The sequence below is a fragment of the Cervus canadensis genome, chromosome 2, assembly GCF_019320065.1.
Source record: "Cervus canadensis isolate Bull #8, Minnesota chromosome 2, ASM1932006v1, whole genome shotgun sequence".
In the NCBI taxonomy this organism is placed as follows: domain Eukaryota; kingdom Metazoa; phylum Chordata; class Mammalia; order Artiodactyla; family Cervidae; genus Cervus; species Cervus canadensis.
This window is the reverse complement of record NC_057387.1, coordinates 105,724,492-105,743,742: the sequence shown is the minus strand read 5'-3', so window position 1 is coordinate 105,743,742 and position 19,251 is coordinate 105,724,492. Positions and strand designations below refer to the sequence as shown.

At 42.8% G+C, this 19,251-nt stretch overlaps 1 non-coding gene across 1 annotated transcript; it reads right to left on the bottom strand.

Annotated features, from left to right (window-relative positions):
- Positions 1-11,890: 11,890 nt before the first annotated feature.
- On the bottom strand, positions 11,891-11,962 carry TRNAW-CCA. The gene has a single exon. It is a non-coding gene; the product is annotated as a tRNA-Trp (tRNA).
- Between the last annotated feature and the right edge of the window lie 7,289 nt (positions 11,963-19,251).

Here is a 19,251-nt window from a genome sequence, read left to right as displayed (position 1 = left end):
CTCTGCAACTGCCTTAACCTCTCAGCTACATACACGTGTGCTCACACACACATACAAATACACACACATATACCCTACAGATTTCCTGCATGTTTCTATTTCCTTTCAAGATGATCCTCACTGCCTGATAGACAACCCTTCTAGCCTGATGTACCACCATCAGTCCTACTTGATGCTTAGTTACGTGAGTCTCTGCCAAATTGATTATAATAGACACTTCCATGCACCACTTTAGATCTTCCTGGCCTTGCTTGCCTCTGATTCCAGCCCCTGCTCCTGCAATCAGCTGGTACAGGCTTTAGCCAGCTTTATGCAGGTACCTAATGACAGATCAGACCACACCGTGCACCTCTCACCTGCCTCCCTTGAGCTTCTCTAGGACATGTTGGCCTGGGATACAGTGGGGAATACGCTCAGCACTCTTCACAAGCACAAGCTTGAGATGCAGGGAAGTTAATACCCCTTGAGGCAAATTTTTGACCAATGGGTGTCAGAAATCATAAACAAATGTCTCCCTCCCACCCCTCAGAACACTGTCTGGCCACATTTCAGAGGGCTTTACATATGGTTTTCTGGGATAAGCAACCAGTTGCTCATGGCAGTAGCCAGGATAATGCCTCCTCTCCTACACTGCTCCACTCCCCTAGACTTCATTGTCCTTCACTTCTGCTCCCTGGGATCATATTCCCCACAAAGTACTTGTACAAAAGTCTTTGTCTTGGGTTCTGCCTTCAAGGGTCCCAGGCTAAGGTGGTTGTCTCCCACAGTGGCCTGGAATACGGACCCTCAGGTTGGGATGTTAGGGCTGGATCACTCATCAGTCACATGGCAATAAGGACCCTCATGCTGGTGGTAAATGGAATACTCATACGGAATATCACTTAGCCATAAAAAGGAACAAAATACTGCCAGTTGCAGAGACATGGATAGACCTAGATACTGTCCTACAGGGTACAGTAAGTCAGGAAGAGAAAAACAAATGTCATAACTAATGCATATATGTGGAATCTAGAAGAATGGTACGGATAAACCTATTTGCAAAGCAGAAATAAAGACAGACATGGAGAACAAACCTATGGAAACCAGTGGGAGGGTGGGATGAATTGGGAGATCAAGGTTGACATATAAACACTAGGTATAAAATAGATAACTAATGAGGACCTGCTGCATAGCCCAGGGATCTCTACCCAGTGCTCTGTGATAACCTAAATGGGAAGGAAATCTGAAAAAGAAGGGATATATGTATACATATAACTGATTCACTTTTCTGTATAGTAGAAACTAACACAATTGTAAAGGAACTCTACTCTAATAAAAATTTTAAAAGAAAAATAATAGAATAAACATATAGAAGCAAGAAAGGAATACTACAAACAGGAAAATTATTTAAGAAAGAAATCAATAGAGATGATTAATGATCAAAACTTCATTTCTTTGAAGACATAAAGTACAAATATCTGATAAAGTTGATCAACCAAATAAGAGACTATAAATTAAATTTTAACCTGCCCAAAGAGAATTAACTATAACTATAGAAATAATAGAGATTTTAAAATAACAAAAACAATAAATTAAACAACAATAGTAAAAATTCTAAATGAAAAAAATATTTGCAGGAAAAAATTAGACTGAAAAGAAATAGAATGCTTGGATAATGCATTAACCATGAAAGAGATTTCTGTTCATTCACCAGGACTCCAGTCTAAGTAAAAGTTATGATCAGGTTCTTAATTTTAATTAAACAAATACACTCTAGCTAGTATACTCTGAAAACGGTTTATTGCTGTTGTTCAGTCGCTCAGTTGTGTCGAACTCTTTGCGACCCCATGGACCGTAGCCTGACAGGCTCCTCTGTCCGTGGGATTTCTCAGGCAATAATACTGGACTGAGGTGCCACCTCCTTCTCCAAAATGGTTTATTAAGGAGTCACAAAATTGTTGGAAAGACTGAAGTAACAGACTGTGGCTGAGCTTTTGAAAATGATCTCTAAAACTCAGCAGAACTGAGCAACCGAAAGAACTGTGGCCACTATAATGATCAGGAATTTGCTACCAGCACTGTTGGCTTTAGTCTAACACCACCACTGCCAAAATCTATACCATAAAATTCAATGTACAAAATTACAATTGTAAGATAAAATAAGGACTGGGGATGCAATGTACAAAATGAGAAACATAATTAACACTGCTGTATGTTATATATGAAAATTGTTAACAGAATAAATCTGAAGACTTCTCATCACAAGGAAAATAATTTTCTAAATTTCTTTAATTTTGTATCTATGTGATATGATGGGTGTTGACTAAACTTATGTGGTAATCATTTCATGATGTATTTAAGCTGAATCATTATGCTATAAAACCTAAACTTACACAGTGATGTATGCCAATTACACCCCAATAAAGCTGAAAGAAAGGAAGGAAGGAAGAAAATACTGATATACATAAATCCATATATCAAGTGCTAACCCTGGAAAAACCAGACAGGGTCACTGACTTCTCTGGGATAGAGAATAATGAAAGGTAACTTTTTTCCTCTTCTGTGACCTTATTTCTTTGATTTGGGGAGAGAAACAAAGGAATCCTGGAGTTGGGAGATCCAATACCACTAGAAGATTCAAAGCGTAACTAGCTCACTCTAACAGAGAGAAAGAATTTAGATAAACGCACCTCTTTTTAGGAAGGAGGAAGCAACTTTACTTTGGAGGTTCCATGGAGGTGGAGATAGTTACAAACAAGGACTACACGTCAGCCGGTTTGTTTGATGCGCAAGCAACCATCTCTATAGTGCAATTTTAGGGACCAGAAGTCTCCCTTTTCTACTGGTGTCTGAAGGGCTTCCCTCGTGGCTCAGATAGTAAAGAATTCTCCTGCAATGCAGGAGATGTGGCTTTAATCCCTGGGTCGGGAAGATCTGCTGGAGAAGGGAGTGGCAACCCACTCCAGTACTCTTGCCTGAGAAATTCCATGGACACAGGGGCCTGGCAGGCTATGGTCCTTGGGGTCACAAAGGGTCAGACACAACTTGGCAGCTAAGCATGCACACACACACTCGTGCCTGAAATGCCCCATATAGTAGTTCTCTTTCTTTGATTAAGCACTGCCCCTTTTAAAATGCACACCTCTCTAAAGCAGACATCACCAACTCAAATGCCTGATGGGTTCAGGCAAGTAACTCAAAAGAGTGCTGGGTTGACCTGGAGCCTGCATGCCCCAGCTACAGGAAGCAACAGCTTCACAGCTCCACCTGATGCTGCCCTAGAGGAATATGGATCCAGATGCCTGCTCCTCTGACTTTTCAAAAGAAATTGAAAATCCAGACATTTCCACGGAACTCCAAATGTTTGAAGTTAGCAGCTAATTAAAATTTTTGGAAACATTATGAAAGCAAAGAAGAAGCATCCGTGGGCCCAGGGTAAACCTCTCTGTTTTGAAATATTTGATCTCAAATATTTCCAAACTCTCCTTCCAATCACCCCTGTCAAATTCTACGTGGTTTATTCAAAAGTATTGATAGAGTACTTTCTACAAGTCAGAAACAAAAGTCAAACACCAGTTCTCTGCCTTCTATAGTAGTCAGAGTAGCACATAGACAAGTAAAGAAGCAATTGCAAAACAGTGTGATCAGAGCTTACCATGAAAAGGACAAGTACTGTGGCAGAACCTGCTACTCAGTGCAAGAAATAAGAGATGCAGGTTCAAATCCTGGGTTGGGAAAATGCCTTGGAGAAGGAAATGGCAACCTAGTCCAGTATTCTTGCCTGCAAAATCCCTTGGACAGAGAAGCCTGGTGGGCTACAGTCCATGGGGTTGCAGAGTCGGGCACGACTGAAGTGACTTAGCACACACAGAGAGGTACCCAAGCCAGTCTGGGGAAATCAGGGAAGGTTTCCTGGGGTAGTTAATAGGAACTGAGATTTGATTAACGGAATATGTTTGACTTGGGCTGGCAAAGCTGATCATCCTTCACCATGCTGCCAAATGCAACTCTCTAGAATATAAACATATTCACATCACCCTCATATGTTATTCTCCTTAAGATGTCCATTCCTATAGAAGTCTCCAAACTTCATGATCAACACCCCATCAATAAAAAGGTATTGAGGAAGCAGTTGCACTATAAAGATATTTATTCATTTATTTACAAGTTACATACTTGTAGTATGTTAATGTATTGTGGAAATTTTGCAAAGAAGAAACTTTTCAAGGATAAAATACGTGAAGCGGAAAACTATGAAGTATATTTTACATATAAAAATCTCGGACCACAAAATAGAACAATTAGAGCAATGCAATTGTTCATTGTAAATGCTTTGTTGCTTTTTAAAATCTTTGTTTAGCACTTTTTAATATCATTTAAGTTGAAAATATCATTTAATATCATTTAAGTTTTAATGTCATTTAAGTTGAAAATATGTTTATTTTGTACATAGTTTTAGTGACTTGACAAATTGAAAGACAGGCACCCCATAGACCTGGCAATCAAAACAGAAGAAGTATATTATTGGCTGCACTTTCTACATATCCACTCCATTTTCCAGTCTCACCTACCAATTATACAGAGGCTATCTTGGGCATTTGGCTGGCAGATTTCCATATTCCACAGAGAAATCAGTTGCTTCTGCAAACAAATCACAAGCTGTGGCATTTTTACATTTTGAAAAAGTGTGTTCATAGCCCTCTAGAATTCTTTATCTGGAAGATTTTTTTTAACATTTTAGAAAATTCTAAGCTTTTATTAAATGCAGATATGACAATTTTTATGTAAATGACACACTGCCAATATTTTAGGCAATAAGATCACATAATGGTGGAAACACTTCAAACATCCACTTTCACATGTTCTTTCTTTTGTGGAAACCTTTTTCAAAAAGCAGTTCTTTTCTCACTCATTGTTAAAATGTCGCTTTTGTCTTAAGAGGGCGGGTTACAGATGTTTACTTTTTGAACATATCTAATAGCAACCGCTACCTGTCATCCCTGAAAAGGTCAGCAAATTTGGAAAACTTGTTTTTTCATAAAAGAAAATAATATCTCTCATCGTTAAATTCAATGAGCCAGCAGGAGACCCTCTGGGTGGCACAAGATTGCTCTCTTTCTCCTTACAGAATTCTGAAAGATTCTACCACTTAAGATATTACACTCTGCCAGCCCACGTCAACTGCTCTATGGTTCATCAAGCTGAAAGTGGTAAGGGGGCTGCCTTCGCAGTCTTCAGCATGGAGAAACTCCCACTCCTTCCTCAGGAGACCTCATGCACCCCAGGAGCCAAACAATTATTTGATGAGTGGATAAGGGAGAAAAATGATGTCACTCCATTTATTAAACTCTTTCAAAGCTTAGTTTCTTTGTCATTTTCAAAATGAGACAAAACAAATCATAGCATGGTTCTGCTATTTTCTTCACACTCTCCAGGGAACATCTGGTGCTTTGCAGACAACTAGCCTACAAGGATGTGGTCCTAACTGTTAGTGACCTTCCTCACTTCCCTACTCAATGCTCCATCCATGATAATAATAACCAACATAATGCTGGCTGTGGGCCAGGCACTAATCCATATCCTTCACGTGGATTAATTCATTCCCTCTACACTGCCATTCTATGGGATAAATCCTATCAAAGTTGAGGCATGAAGGGTGGAAACCCCAGGTTCCAAAGTTAGTAAGTAGCTGAGACAGGATCCAAACCCAGGCAGTTAAGGTTAGGGTGCAGAGTTTATACAGCCCTGGGTTGTGGTAGCTCCTGTAACATAGAGGTATGCAGAACTCTACACATCTGCCCTGATCTATGATCCTTCCAGGATTTTGCACATACTATTTCCTTTTGCCTGGACCAGTCTTGCAAAGTTTAATGTTAATGGCAGAATCTCCAACAGCCTTCTCCAATCCTGCAGAGAGCAATAGTTACTGCCTCTCTTCACTTGTGATGGCTGCCTTACAACAATGGTCCTTCCTCTGGGAACTGCTCCAGTATAAAGCGGACAAACCCTGAGTCAAACTAGATCAATCAGATTTCTTCTCTTGGGATTTGAAATTTTAATGGAGTGATGTGGGGATTGGAGGAGGGAGGAGTCATTGGAAGAGAATCCAGACATTGCAGCTCTCTAAAAAGGAGTTCTTTTTTTTTTTTTTTTTTTTAGATTTTCTTTTTGACGTGGACTATTTTAAAAGTCTTTATTGGCTGTGTTATAAAAATTGCTTCTGTTTTATATTAGGGCTTTTTGGTTGCAAGGCATGTGGGATCATAGCTCCCAACCAGGGATTGATCCTACACCCCCTGCACTGGAAGGCAAAGTCTTAACCACTGGACCACCAGGGAAGTCCCTAATGAGGAGTTCTTAAACTCCCTTTGTTGAGTTCCCCAGAGCCATTCTGCCCTATGAGCCTGATGATCAAGCTCCTCCTTGATTTCCAAAAGATACCCCAGTATCTTCCACTGACTCCATCCAGCATCGGTTTCATTTCTTTCAATGCATAAAGCCACCTTAGCGAATCCACTGAGCTCTCATAGTGTTTTCCCACACCTGCATCAGTGCATGCATTCATCTACACCGTGGTCTTTGTTTATGTGCAGGTCTGACTGTCCTGGGCAGCCTGCTGTTGTCTTGAGGGTACCGGCAGCTCCCACATCTCTGGACTTCTGGTGGCCAGCACTGCATGTGACCCAGAGCAGTGTCAGCAAACCCTTGCCCAGTGCATACGCAGATGAGTGTGTTTCCCCAGGATGAGGCACACACCTTCAGATGCCGCCTCTGGTTGTGATCCATTCTCTGTCTGCTGGTATTCACATCCAGAGTCTTGAAAATACTATCTCCGGAAAGAAAATCCAGGTTGGAATCATTAAAAGTATTTAAAAATGACCTTTACTGGCTAAAAGCATAATCCATTAATAATGTACCTTGTGCTAGAGAGATAATGGGAGTCTCCCACTGGGGAATTCAAGAAGGACAGGAATTTAGGATCGATACTCCTTCTTTACAATTGCTTTATTCTCTGAGCTGCAAACAGCAGGGTATACATTGTCCTCCCAGGGCTGAGGCTGGGAGGAGGAGCTCCAGAATGAGAGAAGGACTCAGGTCAGCAAGGAAGCCCCGTCCGGGCATCTGACTCACCATGTTCTTTAGGACAGTCCTGCGGGGGCTCAGGCTCGCCCCTCTTTGCTCTGACCAGGAGTCAGGAATCGTCTGCCTCTGCCAACGGGCAGCGCAGCTAGTTGCTGACAGCAGTGAAGGTTGTGAGTGGAAGTGGGCGTGGAGTGACTCTAGAATTTGGGGTTGTGTCTCTTTGAATGAGACACAGCGGGTACCCATGCCTCAGACACAGCTAATTCCCCAACACACCCAAGGACGGAAGGAGGCTACATCATTCTGATTCATGGAGTCACTGAGTCCCCAACTTGGAAAGACCTTAAAGGTCATCTTATGCTTGAGCACCTTTCATGACAGGAGATTTACTGCTTCCGGAGGCAGCCCACTCCATCTTGGAGAGCTCTGACAGTCAGAACACGCTTCCTTACCCTGAGCCCAAAGTGAGCTCTTCTTTCCAACGGGGGACCCACTCTAATCAGAGTATCTCAGGGGTAGTGTTGGGGGGCAGTTTGCCCCAGGTGCAGACAGTAGAGGGAACATTGCCTACAGTAAGAAACAGTAAAACAAAACAAACAAACAAAAAAACAGTAAAAACAACAAAATCCAGTAATAAACAGTAAAAAAATAATAATAAAATTGACTAAAAGTTGGTCTGCATTTTATTACCACCATTCACCAGCAAGTCTAAACAATGTAAGTGGTAAAATATACCCCTTTGACAAAGTCTTTATTGGTCAGGCTCTAAACAATTGTTATGCTACAGTTGAGCTTTAATAATAATGATATATATGCAATAAGCTTACATTTAGCACATTTTTATTACATATACTTTAATAAACATTGTGTTCTACATGGCACTAATTTGGAGAAGCTCTGGTTATACAAATGGCCCCCAATGCAAACAAATTTGGCTCCATGTGTTCATTTCAGGAGTAAATTCTTAGGATTTGAACTCATCCCACTTTTCTTCAAGCACATTTCCTGTCTCCAAGCCCTGAGTTACCTCATATCCCTGTATTTAAATGGTAAATTTTTAGAAATAAGCACAGAAATGGTAAAGATAAAAAAAATAACATTACTTCAATTCTGACATTCTATATGACCACTTGAAGTTTAATTTGCATTTAAAATTTAAAACAGTGAAAGACAGTGAAAATTGCAAGGTGCAATAATTTTTGTTTGGTGAGTATAATTTTTACATCATCTGTATTGCATTTGAATAACATCTTTAAAATTGAGATTCATCTTTTCCTTTTAATTGTTAATTGTCTTTGAACTAAAGAATTAATCAGGAAGATAAAACCATAATATTATTATTTGTTACTGCAACATGCTGTAGATATTTGTTTTCCCCTTCTCAAATGCTATGCCAACATCATAAAAATATTCATCTATTACTTTTCTCCTTTTTTATTCTGTTATATTTGTTGTAAATATTTCTTACTGGTATGGTTATATATATGAAGTTTATATTGAGCCGAGGCAGAAAATTAGGTACATGTTACAGCAAAGCCCATCATCATGGAGGTTCAGCATGCAGAGAAGTACCTCCTTCATTCCAGAAGCTGTACCAATGCTACTTCTCAACACACTAGTTTCATGGGCAGCCCCAGCAGACAGATTTGTCCCGGGAGGATGCTGACCTGAGACATGGGATCCAGCCTGTGATATCTAGAATCCATCAGGTCTGCAAGGGGAGGTGAGAGCCAATGCTGAAATGAAAGAAGCGTTCCTCTGTGCTATCCCAGGGAAGGGGCCAAAACGCTAAGCCCCAGGAAAAGGGCCACGCACAAATCTTCAACTGCAGAGAAGTTCAGTGTCAAAGAGCACGGACGCAGAGGAGCAGAACCTGGGGCAAGTCAGAGGTGACCAGAGACGAGAAGCAGACCCCTGCCCCTACAGCAAACCTGTATGAGTTAAGGGAGGTCTGGGGAAATGTTGGGACGCCCTGGAAGAACAGACCAACCCTGCTGAGTCCGGAACAGAACAATAGTTCAACTTCCACCGTGGGTCAGAGGACTAGGCTTATGGACTCCAGACGCTCATGCCAGCCTGCTCCACCCAGTCCCTTTGGGAAGGCTCAGAGAGATGCAGTCAGATGCCCCCACGAGTCCTTAGGCCCGTGACTCCCTCATAACCTCATCTCTACACAGAAACAGCTGAAAGAGATTTCTCAAGGCCACTTAGGCTAGAGGACAGAGAGTTTTGGGCAGTCTGCTAGGTGGATACTTCCATTTTTCTTGACATAAGGTAGGTAGAGCCTAGAGCTGGTAGATCCATTCCAAGCAGCTAGAAAGACTCAGGTCTGAATCAGCTTGTTCTCTTATCCTGGCCTTGGGTTGACTCCAACCCTACCTTTGTCTTTTGACTCTGAGTCTTTTTATCTTATTCATGAGTATTTGACCTCAGTGCAAGACCTGACATGAATTCTTATTCAAAGCCGCTTCATTCAGCGTAGCCATGGATCCAGGCTATGGAGGCATTTAAGGTCCCAAATAAGTCATGTTCATGCAGTCAGTGGGGCACTGAGAAACAGCTGGATTCACCAGCTTCAGACAACACCAAAATGTGGGCAGATGCCATCTTTTCAGGGCAGACCTGCATCCCATGGCCAGGAACAGAGAACAAGTTCTATCCTCCGAGGAAAGAAAGAGAGCCAGATGGAGGGCCAGATAGGGCCCCTGAACCCACTCTGGAAATCAGAGGCTGATAGGAGCCCCAGCCTTCCACAGGCTTGGGGCACTAGCCAAGTCTCCAGATGGAAGCCAGGGATGAGGAGGGGCAGTTCATGGGCAGGCAGTAACTTGGTGGTTCAGAGATAACTAATCCCCCTACCTCCAGACCCAAGGTCTAGGGCCATGAGACTAGGTTAGACTCACACTAGTGGAGACTAGGCTTTTACTGTGCAGACCTGGGCAGGGTCTTGGGGAACTGAGCCTGGGGGTGAGCACTCCTGGGGATTCTGAACGAGCAAGGAGAGGAAGAGACTGAGAGGTGCATGAATGCTCCCAAGCATCACTCCATTCAGGACACCGACATCCCCTCTACGGAGTCTGGCATAATGCACCAGGCGAACTTGGACTTCCCAGCCCTGACATCGCATCTTTCTGGCAACGTCCCTGCCATTTCCTTTGATTCCATGTGGAGAAATGAGAGCATGATGATAAACACTGATTAACTGTAGCTCTAGCAAGGGAGATACATTTCCCTTTCCTATCTCACTCTTCCTCCCTCCCTTCCTCTCTTCTCTCTCTCTAAGAAGCACTGCTCTTCATCCTAACCCATGGAACAGTGGGTTAATTGGCTTATAGAGCTACTGAATATGGAACAGAGCCTTAATGGAGATTTAATCAAAGGAGACAGTTGTGTCGAGTGAGGTGTAAAAGCCATTGAAGATGAATGGAGACGGATACAATTTTCCCCCCAGAGTTATTCAGAGCAATTTTAATAAAGTGCAAGTTTAACTATGGAATAGATTGTGTGACTAAGTGTCATTTTGCTGTAGGGCACAGCAGGGCAGGTGAGAGAAGGACTTAGAAAGTCACTTAAAGAAGGCGGAGCGTCCCTCTGCCTCAGACAATAGGCATTAGGCCAAAGTTCAGTGCTTCCATCCGAGCCCACCTGTTGTCTAATGGCCCATCTATGCGCTTCATTTTAATGATATTTTCTGCATCCACTGTGGCTAGTGGCCTGTAACCCGGTGTTTAGAGCAGAAGATCTGAGTCATGGCTATGTTTCGAGGCCCATGTGTGAAAAAGTGTTAGTCACTCTCAGTCATGTCTGACTCTTTGTAATCCCATGTGCTGTAGCCTGCCAGGTTCCTCTGTCCATGAGATTCTCCAGGCAAGGATATTGGAGTAGTTTGCCATTTACTTCTCCAGGGAGTCTTCCCGACCCAGGAACTGAACCCAGGTCTTCTGCCTTGTAAGTGAATTCTTCCTCTGTCCATGAGATTCTCCAGGCAAGGATATTGGAATAGTTTGCCATTTACTTCTCCAGGGAGTCTTCCCGACCCAGGAACTGAACCCAGGTCTTCCGCCTTGTAGGTGAATTCTTTACAATCTGAGCTGCCAGGGAAGCCCAAGGATCAAACCATTTACTAAACACCTCTAATTGGGTCTCTGCATATTCCTCTGAAACCTTCAGTTCCCAGCTTAACAGTCACTGTTTAGGAAGGCTTCCCTGGGCCCCTTAGATGCTCTTTCCTACATTTCTCTAATGACTTATATACCATGAAATCCCATAACTGTCTTTTTTGGGGTTTAGGGGGTATTTCTATCTACCATCCTCCCCTAGACTGGGAGCTTCATGAATAAGTGTGTATATATCTAAAGTCCATTACTGGGATTATCTTAGACAAGCTATTGTGTAAATTGCTTCTTTACTCAGCAATATGGTGTGGACATCTTTCTCTATCAATTCACCTTGCTTTATAACAAGCTGTTTAATGGTTGCCATGCATTCCTTTGTATAAATGTCACATAAATTATTTAACAAATCTCATATCTTTTCCTGCTATCAGTAACATCATTGAAAGAAGCATTCTCTTACATGTATGTGTTGAAATTTTGCCCAATGAACTCTCTGATAAATTCCTAGAAAGAAAATTGTTGAGGTCAAAGTTCCGATACATATTTTCAAGCTGCCCTCCAAAAACAGTGAAAAGTGAAAGTGAAAGTGAAGTCGCTCAGTCGTGTCTGACTCTTTGCGACCCCGTGGACTGTAGCCCACCAGGCTCCTCTGTCCATGGGATTCTCCAAGCAAGAATACTGGAGTGGGTTGTCATTTCCTTCTCCAGGGGATCTTCCCAACCTAGGGATTTAACCCAGGTCTCCTGCATTGGAGGCAGGCGCTTTAACCTCTGAGCTACCAGGGAAGCCCAGTAGAGTTGTGTTAATATTCCCTTCCACAAACGCTGTCTGAAAGTATATGTTTCCCTACACCCTTTCTGAGCATTGTCAATCATGTTCTTTTTTGCCAATCTGATGAGTAAACCTGATGTCCTTGTTAAATCTGACAATTTAATAGTCCAAGAAAGGCCGTATCTGAGGAGATGAGATTACTATCCATCTTGGCGGGGCCATGAGGAGTTCTAAAAGCCCCTAGGGGTGTGGGAGTGATGGGGGGAGCTGAGACTTTTCTTGGAGAAACCACCCAAGACAAGACAGTTGATTTCCTGAAGGAAGAGGCTATCGGCCCAAATCCAGGAGACATAGTCAGATGTCGTCTGGCTCATGTAATATCACCCAAGGGGTCTGGGTTGGTTTTCTAGGTGGCAACATTTTCTGACATATGACCAGAATCTAAGTTATCGATCTGAAAGGGCCATCTGAGTAAGTGTGAAGGCTCACAGAAGTATTACACAGATCAGAGAGATGGTAGATATAGAATGTGTAAGACACAGCCATAAGGGCTTGAACAGCCAGATCCAAGGTAAAATCAAGAACCAGAGAGCTGGACAGGAGACAGTTAGATCCAAGGTGCAGGCTAGCGAAGCTGTAGTCTGATGCTGTGTTGGGCACCCAGAGAGCTAAATACCCCTGTGCAATGGGTACACAGTTGCAAGGGCAGCATGGTTTGAAGCTCTACTCACTACTGAGTAAAGGTCGCCTGAATGCCTTCTAGGCTGAATCCTCACTGACTGAAAAGCTAAGTAAGTGGGGGAGGAGAAGCAGGTCTGGACTCTACTCTTAAGAATTGGGTTTACTAAGCAAAGAGCAAGGACATAACTTCCCCAAAAATATGCAGATCACTCCTTCTAGTCAAGTCCTTCTCTAGTATGGAGGTGGGAATTGAGGGTGGGTACAACAGTGCTCTCTGCACAAATCAAAGATAAGGAGCCCAGATTCTGAAGGGAATGAAGTTGAGCTAATGTTATTCCCAAATGGACTGTCATGAAGTCCAGGCTGTGTTCCCCAGATTATCAATGATCAGAGGAAACCTCAGTGAAAACCAACAAGGGGACCAGGGTGGAGCAGTATTTGGTCTGCCACAGCCAGGTCAGCCCCAGGGGCTTGAGCCAAATTTGCTGATGCTTGATGTTGGATCTAGAAGGTGATTCCAAAACCACATCCGTGAATCAAGTCAAATTAAGTCTAAGCATTTCTTACATATAAGAAGTGAATGTGGGGTTTGGGAATTGAAATCAAAAGGTCAGGAGCTGAGTAAACAAAGATGTATAATAAGAAGCAAGAAATAATTGGTGAGTTGACAACAGTGGGTTAAGAATGTTTGCTTTCAACAAGACAAAGATGACCCTGTTAAAGGTCCTGTGGAGCATGAGAGTGTGGGCTGGCCTAAGTTAAAGACTCAGGCTCAGTGAGAAGTTTCTGTTGTCGCTGTCCAGTCACTAAGTCTTGTATGACTCTTTGTGATCTTGTGGACTACAGCACACCAGGTTCCTGTGTCAACCATTATCTGCCAGAATTTGCTCAAATTCATGTTCATTGAGTCGATGATGCTATTTAACCATCTCATCCTCTCCTGTTCCTTTCTCCTTTTGATTTCAATCTTTCCCAGCATCAGAGTCTTTTCCAATGAGTAGGCTCATCGCATCAGCTGGCCCAAGTATTGGATCTTCAGCATCAGTCCTTCCAATGAATATTTAGGCTTGATTTCCTTTAGGATTGACTGGTCAGAAGTTTGTTGTCATGCTTATCATCAGTCACTGGGGATACAAGTGGACGGTCAACTCTTGGTAGAACAGAAGGTGATGAAGAGCTTCACTGGCTGAAGTCCCTCCTGCAGTGTGACCAGCTCTCTCCCCTTTTGTCGCAGATGTCAAAGCCAACTTGGGCCTGCTGGGATGACAATGTTGTCACCTGTCCTGGGAAAGAGGAGTGAGATATTTGCCAGAGAAATTTTCATCTTACTACCTTTGTATACAGACATGAACAAAATAACCACAATCTTTCTCAGCAAAGAGTGGAATCTCAAAGACCTGCTTTCCAAAAGGCAGCTGATCTACCTGGAAAGCAAAGGCTGGGGCTGCTGAATGGAAGAGAAACAAAGAGACACCCTCCACTCCAAGTAATCTACCTTACTTCCCACCTGGGTTCACACTCCTCTTGAACTGACTAGAGGCTGAATCCCACATATTCGGCATCTTACTCTTGCCCAACCCCCTCCCCCACAACGTCTTTATTTTATATCCAAATTGATATTGAATCCAGATCATTCCCCAACTTTCAGTCCAATAAACTAGACATGGCTTAACATCTATAGACACATAGCTTTCAACCCCACCACTACCCTGACCAATCACTGGCTACCAACTAAGCTGACAGACAGAATAGCACAATGGCTAAGAGCAGGGATATTTTCAGCTGAGCTGCCTGGGTTCAAATCCTAGCTCTGCCACATATGTGGCTACAGACAAGCCACCTGTCTAGCTTCCTTCCCTGTGTTTCCATTTGCTTAAATTCTATCATTTTTTAAACAGTACCTTACATGCAGTAAATGTCACACAACTGTTAACATTAGCTATTACTATAGTTCCCTAACATCCTCTGGCCAAGGACTAAGACCCAGACTGGGTAACTAGGAAAAAGCAGGAGACATTTGGGTATATCTAAGTTATCTATTTTGATGAAAAATAATTTATTCACTTTTCTGTACTGATAATGGTAGTACCTGTGATCTGCTAAATGCCTACCATCTGCCAAGTGCTGTGTAATCCCGTTTAATCCTCATAACAACCATTCGAAATCCATGTTATTATCCTCATTTGACAGATGCAGAAACTGAGACTCTGAGAGGTTAACCAACTGGCCTGAGGTCACACAGCAGTAAGGCAAGGAATTCAGGTTTCAATTCATGTCTGACTGACTCTGAACCTCCACTAGCTTTGTTCATACTGATGCTTTCTAAGGCCCACCTGACTTCACATTCCAGGATGTCTGGCTCTAGGTGAGTGATCACACCATTGTGATTATCTGGGTCGTGAAGATCTTTTTTTGTACAGTTCTTCTGTGTATTCTTGCCACCTCTTCTTAATATCTTCTGCTTCTGATAGGTCCATACCATTTCTGTCCTTTATTGAGCCCATTTTTGCATGAAATGTTCCCTTGGTATCTCTAATTTTCTTGAAGAAATCTCTAGTCTTTCCCATTCTGTTGTTTTCCTCTATTTCTTTTGCATTGATCGCTGAGGAAGGCTTTCTTATCTCTCCTGGCTATTTTTTGGAACTTTGCATTCAAATGGGAATATCTTTCCTTTTCTCCTTTGCTTTTCACTTCTCTTCATTTCACAGCTATTTGTAAGGCCTCCTCAGACAACCATTTTGCCTTTTTGCATTTCTTTTCCATGGGAAGGTCTTGATCCCTGTCTCCTGTACAATGTCATGAACCTCTGTCCATAGTTCATCAGGCTCTCTGTCTATCAGATCTAGTCCCTTAAATCTATTTCTCACTTCCACTGTATAGTCATAAGGGATTTGATTTAGGTCATACCTGAATGGTCTAGTGGTCATCCCTACTTTCTTCAGTTTAAGTCTGAATCTGGCAATAAGGAGTTCATGATCTGAGCCACAGTCAGCTCCCAATCTTGTTTTTCCTGACTGTATAGAGCTTCTCCATCTTTGGCTGCAAAGAATATAATCAATCTGATTTTGGTGTTGACCATCTGGTGATGTCCATGTATAGAGTCTTCTCTTGTGTTGTTGGAAGAGGGTGTTTGCTACGACCAGTGTGTTCTCTTGACAAAACTCTATTAGTCTTTGCCCTACTTCATTCCATACTCCAAGGCCAAACTTGCCTGTTACTCCAGGTGTTTCTTGACTTCCTACTTTTGCATTCCAGTCCCCTATAGTGAAAAGGACATCTTTTGGGGGTGTTAGTTCTAAAAGGTCTTGTAGGTCTTCATAGAACCGTTCAACTTCAGCTTCTTCAGCATTACTAGTTGGGGCATAGGCTTGGATTACCATGATATTGAATGGTTTGCCTTGGAAATGAACAGAGATCATTCTGTCGTTTTTGAGATTGCATCCAAGTACTGCATTTCGGACTCTTTTGTTGACTATGATGGCTACTTCATTTCTTCTAAGGGATCCCTGCCCACAGTAGTAGATATAATGGTCATCTGAGTTAAATTCACCCATTCCAGTCCATTTTAGTTCGCTGATTGCTAGAATGTCGACATTCACTCTTGTCATCTCCTGTTTGACCACTTCCAATTTGTCTTGATTCATGGACCTAACATTCCAGGTTCCTATGCAATATTGCTCTTTACAGCATTGGACCTTGCTTCTATCACCAGTCTCATCCACAACTGGGTATTTTTTTTTGCTTTGGCTCCATCCCTTCATTCTTTCTGGAGTTATTTCTCCACTCATCTCCAGTAGCATATTGGGCACCTACCGACCTGGGGAGTTCCTCTTTCAGTATCCCATCATTTTGCCTTCTCATACTGTTCATGGGGTTCTCAAGGCAAGAATACTGAAGTGCTTTGCCATTCCCTTCTCCAGTGAACCACATTCTGCCAGGTGGATGGAATTCCAGTTGAGCTATTTCAAATCCTGAAAGATGATGCTGTGAAAATGCTGCACTCAATATGCCAGCAAACTTGGAAAATTCATCAGTGGCCACAGGACTGGAAAAGGTCAGTTTTGATTCCAATCCCTAAGAAAGGCAATCTCAAAGAATGCACAGTTGCACTCATCTCACACACTAGTAAAGTAATGCTCCAAATTCTCCAAACCAGGCTTCAGCAATACGTGAACCATGAACTTCCAGATGTTCAAGCTGGTTTTAGAAAAGGCAGAGTAACCAGAGATCAAATTGCCAATATCCGCTGGATCATCGAAAAAGCAAGAGAGTTCCAGAAAAACATCTATTTCTGCTCTATTGACTACACCAAAGGCTTCAACTGTGTGGATCACAATAAACTGTGGAAAATTCTGAAAGAGATGGGAATAACAGACCACCTGACCTGCCTCTTGAGAAACCTGTATGCAGGTCAGGAAGCAACAGTTAGAACTGGACATGGAACAACAGACTGGTTCCAAATAGGAAAAGGAGTACATCAAGGCTGTATATTGTCACCCTGCTTATTTAACTTATATGCAGAGTACATCATGAGAAACGCTGGGCTGGAAGAAGCACAAGCTGGAATCAAGATTGCAGGAGAAATATCAATAACCTCAGATATGCAGATGACACCACCCTTATGGCAGAAAGTGAAGAGGAACTAAAAAGCCTCTTGATGAAAGTGAAAGAGGAGAGTGAAAAAGTTGACTTAAAGCTTAACATTCAGAAAACTAAGATCATGGCATCGGTCCCATCACCTCATGGGAAATAGATGGGAGACAGTGGAAACAGTGTCAGACTTTATTTTTTGGGCTCCAAAATCACTGCGGATGGTGACTGCAGCCATGAAATTAAAAGACGCTTACTCCTTGGAAGGAAAGTTATGACCAACCTAGATAGCATATTAAAAAGCAGAGACATTACTTTGCCAACAAAGGTCCATCTGGTCAAGGCTATGGTTTTTCCAGTGGTCATGTACGGATGTGAGAGTTGGACTGTGAAGAAAGCTGAGTGCCGAAAAATTGATGCTTTTGAACTGTGGTGTTGGAGAAGACTCTTGAGAGTCCCTTGGACTGCAAGGAGATCCAACCAGTCCATCCTAAAGGAGATCAGTCCTGGGTGTTCATTGGAAGGACTGATGCTGAAGCTGAAACTCCAGTACTTTGGCCACCTCATGCGAAGAGTTGACTCGTTGGAAAAGACCCTGATGCTGAGAGGGATTGGGGGCAGGAGGAGAAGGGGATGACAGAGGATGAGATGGTTAGATTGCATCACCGACTCGATGGGCATGAGTTTGAGCAAACTCCGGGAGTTTGTGATGGACAGGGAGGCCTGGCATGGTGCGATTCATGGGGTCGCGAAGAGTCAGACTCGACTGAGCGACTGAACTGAACTGACTCTGAACTGGCACCTACTTTTGTTCTTTCAGGCAATAGTTCAATATAATACAAGGAGGGTACAAGCAAAAAGCTAACTCGAGTCTGAGATTGTTTCAACATTGTAGTAGCTTCTATTCTTTATTTTTTTAAAGATTTTTTGATGTAGACCATTTTTAAAGTCTTTATTGAATTTGTTACAATATGGCTTCTGTTCTATGTTTTGATTTTTTGGCCCCAAGGCATGTGGTATCTAAGCTCCCCCACCAGGGATTGAACCCATCCCCTCTGCTTTGAAAGGTGAAGTTTTAACCACTGGACCACCAGGAAGTCTCTATTCTTTGTTTATAATTGTTTCCTCTCTGGCCCTGTTGAGCTTCCCTGTAGGCAGGCCTACTTCTTCTTTGACTTTAGACTGACTCATGTGACTTGCTTTGCCCACTAATGTACCAGCAGATCTGACTTATCCTATATTGGAGCATAACCTTTGCATGGGCTGGCTGGTTCACCTCTTCCTCCCTTGAGCTTCTGCCCTGGGCCATGGAGACACAAGAAATGTGGGTTCAGTCCCTGGGTCGAGAAGACCCCCTGGAGTAGGAAATGGCCACCAACTCCAATTTTCTTGCCTGGAAAATTCCACGGGCAAAAGAGCCTGGTAGGCTACAGTCCATGGGGTCGCAAAGAGTTGGACATGACTGAGCATCTGTGCACACACATGGAGCTGAGCCAAGCCCAATGGAGCGCCAAAGCATCCAGCATAGCTTCTGGTGACCAGAGGCACTCATATAATGTGAGCAGGGGATGAATGTTTGCTCGTATAAGCCACTGAAATTTGGCAAGAGGGAGTGAAGACTGTTGCCACAGCAAGAACTGGCTGATTCAGACACAGTCTCCAGGGCAGGAGGATAGACCAAGCAAGCTCCATTCTGATGGAATAGGCAAAGGAGAGGAAATTCCAAGCTCCCTGCTTTACAAAATATTAATCCGTTTGGTTATAAAAAGGGGTTTTATACCAGCCAGTTGCATTTTTGCCTGTAACTGGTGATTTAAATATGTTCTCCAAATTAAGATCAAAATAAGGAAGTCACAGAGGACTCAGGGACATGAGGGAAGCAGGAGAAAGTGACCAAGGGCTTTTGAATTTCCCATGGGAAAAGACAGTGGTGGCTCCAACAGATGCAGAGAATAAGCCCTGGAGGAAAGTGGGTCCACAGAAAGGGCTTTCCTGCAGGGAGGCTGGAGGAGGGGCAGAAGAGCCCATAGAG